We start from the raw sequence: 12,011 nt of genomic DNA, 5'->3' as shown, positions 1-12,011 counted from the left end.
TGTTTGACGAGTTTTGGCTCTTTCACCCAGTCCTGTGTACAGCCCTGAAATTCAACACCAAGTGGTTTAAGCAAATCCTCAGACATATCCAGTAATTATATGGGTGCGGATGTTCCCAGCAATGTCAAGTAAAAATAAGTCTGAGGATATTAAAACAAGGATGACTCCATCTGACTTGAAAGTATAGGTTCTCTACATGCTTGCTGTTATTCACTAAGAGCACACAATATAATAAAGACTTTAATGAGTGCACAAGTGCAACAACTTTTTCTGATGCCCTTCCCCGTTGAAGGTCTGTTACATTCACAGTAGGATTGAATGAAACAAAATATAAATAAAATCATGATCAGGGAATAAAAATGGAAAATGAAAGTACACATGAAACTTAACTTCTCTCTCCAAATAGATGGCTTTTACATTCCTGAAAGTTTTAATAATCTTGAACTGTGTCTTCATACATTTAATGGAACAATTCATTTTTCAATAAACATTAATGAATTGTTTTAGTTCGGATAAGCTTTTAAATTGCTTCTAAGTTCAAAGTGATCCAAACTAGAATAGTTCAGGTCTATGTACTCATGCAAATCAAAGATTCAGATTGCACCAGACTTTTTATTCCATCTCAGCACCACAACAGGAGGGGGTGGTTGTGATCAAGTCACACTGTTAAGAAATCCAAGCCAATATTCCAAATTATGTAATAGATGAAACATCTAGGGTTCTGAATTAGGTGTTTAAAATTTAAAGATACTGATTTCTCATACATCATCCATTCATACAGTTATGCATTCAGATAACTGTTCTACCCACAAAATGGCAGCTAAAGTATTGCAGTGTTTTGATGTTTTCTTTGTATGTTGGAATTCTCTCAAATTTTGAGGTTGACTTTTTTTTTTACTCATACCCTAAATTCTTATGGAAGTACGAGGCTTTTTTTTAAAATTATGTCCAAATAAGACTAATACCCAAGTCCTTCAGATCCAGATCTCCCCACAAATCTCCAGGCTGTCTGCAGTGGCAAAAGCAATGGTAAGCCTCTTCAGATAGTACTGTTAACATGGGCTAGCTAGAAATAGGTGGACAGAAAGGTACATTTAGGTGCTGGGAATAGGTGGGACACAGCTGCATGTGGCTGTATCCCACTTCAAACCAATACTCAAAGAAACATAGGGATGGAGGCAGTGATGAATGGCATTGGAGACAGTAACAGTTTGCCTCACATGATTGAGGAACACAGGTTATATCCCCCTCATTTGATTTCCTGGTCCCATCAATATGACTGTTGGAAGCAAAAGCAGATTTCTCCATGAGATACTACTACACAATTTCTGGTGGGTGACTGATGAACAAAGTAGCAGAATCACTTACACTCCCAGCCATTGAAGATGGCAACCTGACAATGCCTGAACAAGAAGGAAATGAGTTAATAACAGGAGAGATGGGGTTTCCAACCTCATAAATGTATGTAATTTTTTCACTTGGAAGGTGATGTCAAAGCAGCAGTGATAGGGATTCAGTTGAATTCCAAGCAAAAGTTATATTTATAACTTTTAATAAGTTTAATTTTTGCAATTGTCCAACAATTCATTTTATTAGAACCATCCTTTTAGAAGAGAAACTCTATCCTTTGGACCACTGTCAGTTTTATTGACAGAAACGTGCACTGAAGCAGATGGGTAGATGAGGTGATTGTATTGTCTGCCCTGTCAAGGTCCACTAATACAACACTTATTATATGAAAGAAAAATCTAAGCATATATGTTGCTCATCTACAAAATATCTCTGAGAAAGGTCCAGCTAACTCACCATATACAAATTCATGTTGAAAGCAAATTCTGATAAGTGCCCTAAATCAGAGGATTTGCTATTTGCATTTTCTGTAAATTAACCACTTTGTGATCTGTCCCCACTATTGTATGTAAATTAAGACTTTTTTTCTGGAATTGGCCAATTTCTTGTAAATGAAACAAAATATTTCCGATTATTACAATTTCTTGGTTCATGAAGAAGTTTATTTCTGAATAAGTGGATTTGTTTATTTTAAGTTAAAATCTTTATACAATCATCTCCAAGTAAACACACTAATCAAAGGACAGATATTCAGTGTACGAAACCAGTGCCCATTTCCAATTGTACAGAATTGAATATCAAATCCTAATCCAGGTATAAAATATTTCTCCTTCGACTTCTCCTGAGATAAGAAAAGATTGAAATTTGATAAAAGTGTTCAAAATCATGAGGGGTCTAGACAGAACGGATAACGAGAAACTACCCATTGGTGGAAGGGTTGAGAACCAATTTAAAGTGATTGGAAAAAGAAAGGAAAATGAAGGAAAAACTTTGAACACACTCCCTGAGAATGTGGCGGAAGTAGATTCAATTGTGGCTTTCAAAAGGGAATTGGATGGACACCTGAAAGGAAAGAAATTGCAGGGCTACAGGAAAGGAGGAGAAGAATAGGATCAGTTGAATTGCACAGAGTTGGCACAGGCTTAACAGACCTAATGCCCATTTTCTGAGCCATAACCATTCTATGATTCTATATCCCAATTATCTGATGCTTAATACTCAGTGCATGAGATGAATCAATCAACAGCATCATTTAAATGTCAAATTATCTTTGTGTAAATGAGTTTGTTTAGTTTTTTAACTTGGATTAAGAAAGGTTAAATCCAATGTGAAACTAAGTTTATAAAATGGTTATTTTTTAATTTGTAGTTTGGAAAAATTCTGACCCAGGCTTAATAACTCCTGATAAACTAGTTTGCTGGAATGGGTTTCTAGGAATTGGTTGCATTTAACTTGAAGACTTACTCAATGCATCATTAAGAAATTAAAGTCGTAAATAATCCAGTAATCCACTGCTTTACAGTCTGTGACTAAATAAGAATCAGATGGGATCATTGCCATATATCTTTTAGTAAACACGCTAGGTCATCAATCCAATTGCATACAAATGAATCATTTCCAAACTTAGTATTAAAAGTATCAAATACATGAGTTACATCTATGTTGTTGTGTCTATGAAAAACGTAAAGAAAACACCCATGGCAGGCTTATAAAGATCCTTTGCACAGATTCTACAAAGAAGTGTTTTGACCCTGTAATTTCCTATCTGTATTTTGAGCTTATTATTCATAATAAAATGTATTGCATCACATAACTAATAATTCTAGCATTTAATATCAATCTACTAATACTTTTTAGTATTTCATTTTGTGGGGTGAGGCAGATGTTTGAAAAACCTCATTGAACAGGTCTAACTGAATAGAATTGAAATTAAAAGCAGCTAGTTTTAATTAAAAATATGCAATTCAGTTATAAGGGAGGGTTGAAGTTACCTCCATCTGAGATAATTGCTAGGGACCTTTTATAGGAGCATTTGTTATTAAGAGAATGTAATACCTGATTGAAAGTAAACATTGCTAAAAATGTTTTGCACCAGCTAATTTATGAAAAAGGTTTCAACCAACAGCTGTGTTCTTTAAAATATCATGCTAGATCTTGTAAACCAGGTGTTAGACTCTGGAAAACACTGCTGCCTGTGCTTACTGGAATTTTCTGTAGTTCCTTGGCAAAGTACTGCAGTAGTTTGCCATTGTCTTCTGCAGTCTGGCTGAGCAGGAAACTCTCCTGCTCCTTTACACCTGACATCAGGCATATTGGAAGGATTTACAGAGTGATAGTCAATCTGTTTGGCCATTTCATGAACACATCTTCCATGGCCACCAAGCTGAAGTGAGACTTGAAACCAGAGCTTCTGGCCCAGAGGTAGGGATGCTTCTACTGTGCCACGAGATCTTCATTTTCTATAGTTACTTGGTGATTTTTGATTGGAAGTTTGAACTAATCCAATTTTAAACTATTCTAGTAAGCAAGGGCCATATTTGAAAGTCTGGTAACAATTCATCAACAGTGAACAAACTAAAAGAGGAAAATAGCTGTAAGAGAAAATCTTAAAAGGTAGATTTTCAGATTACAATTATGGCCAGCACAAAGTATTGCTTGTACTGACAGGAATCATGAGAGAAAAGAATAATTACCTGAAATGGATTTCCAGTCTTCTGTTGTTAATATTCATTGAAAGGGAATGATAACCTTTTTTGCAAACCTTCGTAGTTCAAGAGTATTGGTAAATATAAGATCAGGGGTTCATTGGGTTAAAATAATGTGATTTCTCCTTAGGGTGGCCGAGTTGTACTATTAGTGATAGACTTGATCTGCAGGTACTTCTTGAATGGAAACGTTAAGTTTATTTACAATATATTCAGCAGCAACTACAATATATTCAACTCCAACTCTATCTCTGACTGCTGAGGTAGCCCACACTACTCTCCTATTGGTTACCACAGATCATGTGATTTTTGCCTAACAAGTATTATTCTTAACGATACATTACACTAAATAAAACGATAATTACTACAGAAACTGGGCCCAATTCAGTCTAAATTGCTGTTACTGAGAGTGTAATACAAACACAATTCTCAGTAGATATGAGTCCATGAACAAAAGTACATTGTAGATTGACACTAGTTTGATAATTACATCAAACTATAATTACAAATGGAAATTGAATTGTTGGGAATGGAAGAGGAAATTAATAATTCGGCTATCACTTACAACTGTGAATAATGTTAATGCCGTCTCTTTTAATAAAGGGAACCTGTGGTGATTTTTTTTTACTTTTAATGAACTATATCTTAAGTTGTCACCAGTGTAAATGGTCCCAGATCCAAAACTTCTGTTAAGAATTGTTAAGCCAACTTAAGGGGCTAGCCTCCTGCAAAGGTCCCAGCTTTCCGTTCAGTACCTTTATTTTCTCCTATCTCTGAATTAGCTTTTGTTTTTGGAAGATTGTCAGGAGGGATGATGAAGATCAGATAAAAAGCATTTGAGAAACAGCTATAGGCTGTCTTGGAAATAAGGGCCAAGGGGCTTTCTCATCTCCAACCCTCCTGTAATCTCTTCTGGATATTTTTAAATCAACCATAGTGTTTCATATTCATTACCGTCCAGGCCTCGTAGCTGAAAGTAGCTGAATGCTGGGCTAATTCCATTAAATAATGCAGCCAGTGGAATGAGGATTGTTGCATTTGACATCAGCTGTATCCTGTAATATATAATTTTAAAAATCACTGTTAGTTGATTCCAGCTGGGGCCATAGCAGGGCAACACACATTAGCTTCATTGCCCATCGGCTACGCTTTGAGAAACGGTCCAAAAGGTTCTGGTTCCCATTCTCTAATCAGCGATCTCCTGTTGCAGAGTGAACGTGTGCTGACTGGCAGCGAGCTGTCTGAGTGGTTGAGTGGTCATCTCCCTGGTGGTGTAAGGCTTGCCAGCCACTCGCTGTTAAAGCTGATGTGAGTAATAGCCGCTGGTGGAACTGTAACCTGACATTACTCAATACCAGAAAAGAGGAGGTAGAGGGGAGGGGGGTGGTAATGGGAGGGAGGGAAGGGCATTTTTGTCAGTACCATCGCCCAACAGCTTTCCGTAGGCGGAAATTGTTACGATGAATAATTAAATGCAGTATAACATTGGGAGAATAGGGTGTAGTCTTCAGGTTCCGTGTCTGGAACTGCCTGTTGTTATACGGATGATTGGGATTCTGCCCTTCATCAGCCCTTCTCCATTCCTTGTCTCGGGATCAAGATGTCGCCTATTTCCCGAAAGTATTGAAGGCTTGGTTGCCTTTTCTCTCTAAGAAGCTGGCGTAGAGCCAGCAAATCTGTTTGAGTCAGACAGCCGCGGTAAAAGAGCAAATTTGAGCACCGCCTGAGAACAGTTTCTGCTGATGTTTTAACCTCCCCAACACACACTGTATTCATTAAATGTTTCAATTTATATCGACAAATGATTAACTTGTTTTCAGTGAGTGCCCCATTGTGATCTGTATTGAAACACTTAGCTTCAGCAAATATTTTTACTCTCGAGAATTAAGTCCCAAAAACAGATGGCATCTGATGTTTAAAGTCAAGCAACGATTGGGAGAATGAATGTTCTTTATTTTGTGTTTTAATGAGAATAAAGGAGTATGCACGCAGGGATAATAGTAAGTTTTTAGTTGTGATGAGTAGGCAGCATATGCAATACGAGAGGGGTTATGTTCCCCGGGAATGTTTACTGTTCTCTGATTAATTAAGAAAAAATGAATTGTTTATGGGCATATGGCATTGCGACATCATTCCACACAAAAAGCACATGATTCTGTACGAACACATCCTAAACACATGCATCATAGGTCAAAGAATTATGGGGTTTTGTGAAACAGATTATTCAATAAACAAAATACTGCAAATGTAGGAAATTTGAAAACAAAAACAGAAAACAGCTGGAAATGCTGCAGGTGCGGCAGCAGGAATGAACATTCCAAGCCATAAGACTGACGCTGAATTTATTTTATTCCACAGTATATGTCGTTACATTCTTATTGGACTGAAAGAATCGAGAAAATTTGGTTTAACACAACTGAGTACTTACATTCAGATACCTCAATCTTTTCTAACAGTGCAAATCCTACACTCATCAATGCTCCGAGGGGCTGAACTATTCACACACCTGGAAGCTGCCTGACTTTATGCCTTCCCTGCAACCCAAGGAACTTGAGACTCTACAAAAGCTGCTCTACAAGCTCCCCTGATCAATGCAGACAAGTGTAGACGAGGAATCGGTGAGCTGAAGAAGGCACCAACTTCACTTTCTGATTTTAAATAATATCTTTAAATTCCTTGCTTCACACTTTGATATTACTGACTCCTGTGATTCATTTTACCTTCATATTCTTTTCTCTCTCCCCAACCCAAAACCAGACTCAGGTCAACTCTAGGGCTTTCCTCATGGGCACACTGCTCCATGCCATCCCATTGAAGGAGGCAGTACAGCAGCAGCCAGTCCAAGCCACAAGGCTGAAGAGAGCTTCCCATGAGGGAATGCCTTCCCCACTGTGTGTACAGGCTACATTGCTCCTGCACAGACCTTTTTAAGGAGCTGTAACTCTGACATTTCTGCAAATGCCATCATGAAAATTTGGAATCTTGCTACCACTGCCAAAACTGCTCTAAACATGACAATGAGGGTAAAATTTGATGAACAAATTGCTGATTCAAATTCCAAGAAGGCCATATATAAAAATGTGACTTAACTAACTCTCTGAGTCAGAGGCACTGATAATAAACTTAGTAGTACCTGGCATAACAGCCTTGATATTTAATAAAACAGCACAACTCACTGTGAGCAGCCAGTGAAGGGATCCACTGATGTTAAAGAAGAAAGACTTGCATTTATACAGTGCTTTTCATGACCACTGGAGATCTCAAAGCACTTTACAGCCACTTTGAAGTGTAATCACAGTTGTAACATGGGGAATGCTGCTGTCAATTTGCACACAACAAACTCCCACAAACACCAATGTGATAATAACCAGATAATCTGTTTTTTGTGATGTTAAAGAATAAATATTGGTCAGAACACCCATCCACCCATGGATAACTACCATTCTGTTCTTCAAAATAGTATTAAGTGATCTTTTACATCCACCCAAACAGGCAAATGGGGCTTCAGTTTAACATCTCATCCAAAAGACAGCAACTTTGACAGTGCAGCACTCGCTCAGTACTGCACTGGAGTGTCGCCATATATTTTTGTGGTCAAACCCTGGAGTGAGACTTGAACCCCAAACCTTATAAGAGGTAAGAGTGCTAGCCACTGAGCCACAGCTTACACTCAAACACCAACCAAACTCGGACAAGAATTATTGCCTTCAGGAGAGGATGGGTGAAACAGGAAATAAATTACCCACACTTCAACTCACTCAGAAGAAATGTTGTTTTCACAGTGTATTTGCAGTGCAATATAAATGTCTGTTGTTTAGATTGATTCATATTTGAACCCTGGGCTGAGCAAGCTGGGACAAGTATGAAGTATTACAGCTATTATAGCTATTATACACAACAAATTTCTTGTTCTGAACAAGTTGGCTAAGGTGCAAGATAAATTGTGTAACAGGGATTGTCAAGTTCACCTACAATATATGGCTTGAAAATGCCCAGTTCTTCAAGAGAAACAGGATTGTGGTAATATTTTCACCGCAAGTATTGCAGCGATTCACAAAGATCCCTCAATGGCCTCACCCATCACAATCTCAGTACCCTCCTCTGGTGCAATAAACTACTCTCCAAACTCTGTTAGATTGATTCCAGTTTATTTAATAATTCCCCCACCCATCACCCCATCAATGATGGCTGTGCCTTTAGCTGCCAAAGGAATAAGTTTTGCTGAAATTCTCTCCTTTTTTTCCTCCAAACTCTATCTTCCTTTAAGATGCTCCTTAAAACCTAATTCGTTTGTCAAGCTTTTGATCACTCAACTTTATATTTTCTCCTTTGACTTTGTAATTTTTTTTTAGTTTAAGGTTCTCTGAAGCTCTATTAAACTCCAGGATTCACTCCCTATTTTTGCCAAACCCCAGTATCATCCTCCTGAGTACTGTCAAACTTCCCCTCCCCAGAGCTCTTTTTCTGTGCTGCTAAAACTTATTCCTTAGTGCTACTGAACACCAGAAACTTAACTCTGCCCTCGTACCTCTTATCCATCTTGCCTAACATCCTGCTATGTATCCTGGAATTTAAGAAGTAAAAATTGAATTCTTAGATAATTTAACATATAATAATCAAAGCCATTAAGAGTTTCACAGAAAATATTGACAACATGGGAATTTGATGAACAAATTGCTGATTCAAATTCAAAGAAGGCCATATATAAAAATGTGACTTAACTAACTCTCTTTGAGGCACTAATATTAAACTTAGTAGTACCTGGCATAACAGCCTTGATATTTAATAAAACAGCACAACTCACTGTGAGCAACATCACATGAAACCCACTTTTATCTGTAAAAGTTTTGAGATATGATAGTTCAAAAATATATGTTGCTGTACTATACCTTTTAAGAAATTGTAAGGAAAAACAATCTAGTCTGGTTTCTAATTTATCTGTAAGTTTGCTAAGGGAAAGCAGTTTCTAATTGGCCTGAGGGAGACACAACAATTACACTTTATTACCTTAAAGTGAAAGCAACATGGCCTGGCTTTTGCAATAATAATGACAATGGAACAGATCCACTCCTATTTATTTAAAGCATTTAAAATACTACATAAGGAAATTCCAATACTATGTGATTTCAGAAAAAATAGATTGAGTCAAAATTATCTTGCTAATTATCTGTACTATTTTGTTCTTTACAAATGCAATTTTAATTTTTCAACAAAGAGCATGAAGGGAAAATCTCCTCTCCTACCCTCTGGGTAAAACCTGACCAGTTCTCAGACTGCATATGAAACTTGCCAGAGTTGATCATTAAAGCACATGCTCAGTCTATTAAATGATAACAGGCAAATTCTTCCAGAATTATTTCCTGCATGTCCCTACAGTACAGCAGTGAATAGACTTCATAAGTGTTTCATTGGCTATGGAGCAATTAGGAAGGTTCATGAAAAATGCTACATAAATGTAAATTCTTTCTTTCACCTACGTTTTTTTAGAAATCAGAAAATGTGAACAAACGCAGAGAAGCAGAGACACAGAATGCAGAAATGGATAGAGAAACTGGCAGAAAAAGAGAAAAATACAATTCCAGAAACTAATTAAAGGACACCAGATCAGGGACACCTGCACTCTTGCTGTCAGGCCACATGCTCCTTCTCCTCTCTATGCAGACACCAAGAATTTACCAATAAGCCAAACCCCACATTACATCCCCCGTCCTGCAAATCTATCCAATGTATCTAATACCATCATAGCTTTAAAAATGATGAAGGATACAATAAATTCATGGATAATGGAACTATATATATATTTATAGTCGTCATTTACAGTTATCATTAAAGAATATTTAAGCAATTAAGACATGAAAATGATAGTAAAATTCCCAGGATGACATTTAATAAAAATGGAAATTAACTTATTCAGTAATCAGTGTTATCCTATCCATGGCATAAACACACCTATTATTACAGGATATTTTCTGAGTTATCACGAGCTACCTCATGGGAGTTTGCCATTATTATTGCAATAAAAAAACCCACATTACATAACTAGTGAATTAAAGCACATTAGATCAATAATGTCAATAATAGGCTTGTGTGGGGCCTTAACACATTCTGTTAACACATTAACATTCTGTTGGAATGGTCTGTTTTGTGTATTGTAGATACTATGTAATATAGTAAACGCACATAATTACGTAACAATGCAACACCAAAGAACAAAATGAATTCATCATTGATCAAGTTGTTGCAGCCAAAGCATTTTAAATGATAGGTAAGTTTTATACAGCAATAGAAATTAAAGGTTCAATGTGTAACAGGATTTCTCGTATTGCAATATGAAAGCTGACATCAATTTTTAAGTTAGTGATAAGCTATAGTGAGAACAATTACATAAAGAAGATAAAAGAAAGGTTAAAACAAAGCTGGCCTGGAATGTCTTATGGTGCAGTTTGACTGGTTCAGTCATCAGAACCCTATTTTAAAAGCCGAGAAAATACTCTTAGCTTTCTTTCCAATGCTCCGTTTTTTCCTTGAGTTGTTAGCTTTCCTAATCAATTTTTTATAATGCGCTCCATGACTGTTATCATCACATGTATTGTCCCGTTATATGCCTGCAAATGCAATTTCCTGAGGTTCCTGAACTTCATGTGGAGCATTGTATACAGGTTTGAGGGATCATACTCCTGATGCTTGCTTCCTCAATCACTTCCATCCATTCCTGCTTGTTTAAGAGAATGGCCTCTTCCTCCATTGTATGGACACAAAACTTCAGTCCAAAGAGAGTAACATATCTAAGTTTTCTGATGATGCAAGGCTAGGTGGGAATGCAAGCTGAGGAGGACACAAAGAGGCTGCAAAGAGATATAGGACTGAATTTTACAGGGCAAGAAAACAGGAGAGTGATCCTGTAAATTAGGGTGCTGTGCCATCAGCGGCACACCCACTTTGCCTGCCCCCACCACAATTTTACAGGTGGCAGGGTAATCGTCAGGGGCTACCACCCATCTGTGGCCCAGTTGAGTCCCTTGTGGGCAATAAATGCCCAATTAAGGGCCTCATCCCACCAACACTCCCATATAATGGGCAGTGGGAGAGGCCTGCACCCAACATAGAGCCTGGCAGGCTTAACCCTGCAGGTCAGTGAAAGCCAGGCCCCCTAGCTATGCCGATAGGAGATCCTTCTCCCACAGTTTTGCCTCCTGTGTCCACCCTCCCCCAATCGCCCTGTCCAACATTCTCCCCCATCCTCCTCGCTGAGGTCTGCCAACCCAGACCCAGCAGGATCCCGGACTTACCTGGGTTTGGGGGCATCCGGGGTCCCTGTTCCTTTCAAGCTTCCTGCAATACTGACAGTGGCCGCCAAGCCTCCAATTGACCAGCAACTCTGAGGCGGGTCTTCTTCCTGGAGATGGATGGAAATCCCAAGTCAAATTAATTAAAGGCTGTCATCCGAAAAATTAAAGCAGGGAGAGCCTACCAAGGGGAGGCAGGCTCACCCAAGAAATTTACGCTGGTGTGCAGAGAGTCAACCATCAGCCTATCATCCAGCTCATTGACCAGTTTAGTGAGTGGACAGCAAGGTGGCAGATGAAGTATTGTATGGGGAAGTGTGAGGTTATTCACTTTGATCATAAGAATAGAAAAGCAGAATATTTTTTAAAAGACATGAAGCTTGTAAATGTTGATGCTCAGAGAGACCTGGTGTAATCATACAAGGAACACAAAAAGTTAGCAAATGGCATGTTAGTCCTTATTGCAAGGGCATTGGAGTACAAGAGTACTGAAGTCTTGCTACATTGTACAGGCTTTTGGTGAGACCCCACCTGGAACACTGTGCAATTTTGGTTTCCATATTTAAGGATATTTTTGCATTGGAGGCAGTACAGCAAAGGTACACTAGATTGGTTCCTGGGATGAGAGGGTTGTCCTATGATGAGACGCTGAGTAAATTGGGTCTATATT

At 38.1% G+C, this 12,011-nt stretch overlaps 1 long non-coding RNA gene across 1 annotated transcript; it reads left to right on the top strand.

The window, feature by feature from the left end:
• Nucleotides 1-5,265: 5,265 nt before the first annotated feature.
• LOC121279650 lies at nt 5,266-9,794 on the top strand. The gene is made up of 3 exons (XR_005943457.1): nt 5,266-5,363; nt 6,512-6,673; nt 9,543-9,794. It is a non-coding gene; the product is annotated as an uncharacterized LOC121279650 (long non-coding RNA).
• Nucleotides 9,795-12,011: the final 2,217 nt, after the last annotated feature.

The sequence above is a fragment of the Carcharodon carcharias genome, chromosome 7 (assembly GCF_017639515.1).
Source record: "Carcharodon carcharias isolate sCarCar2 chromosome 7, sCarCar2.pri, whole genome shotgun sequence".
NCBI lineage: Eukaryota > Metazoa > Chordata > Chondrichthyes > Lamniformes > Lamnidae > Carcharodon > Carcharodon carcharias.
The sequence above is the reverse complement of the archived record's forward strand: the minus strand, read 5'-3'. Positions and strand labels throughout refer to the sequence as shown.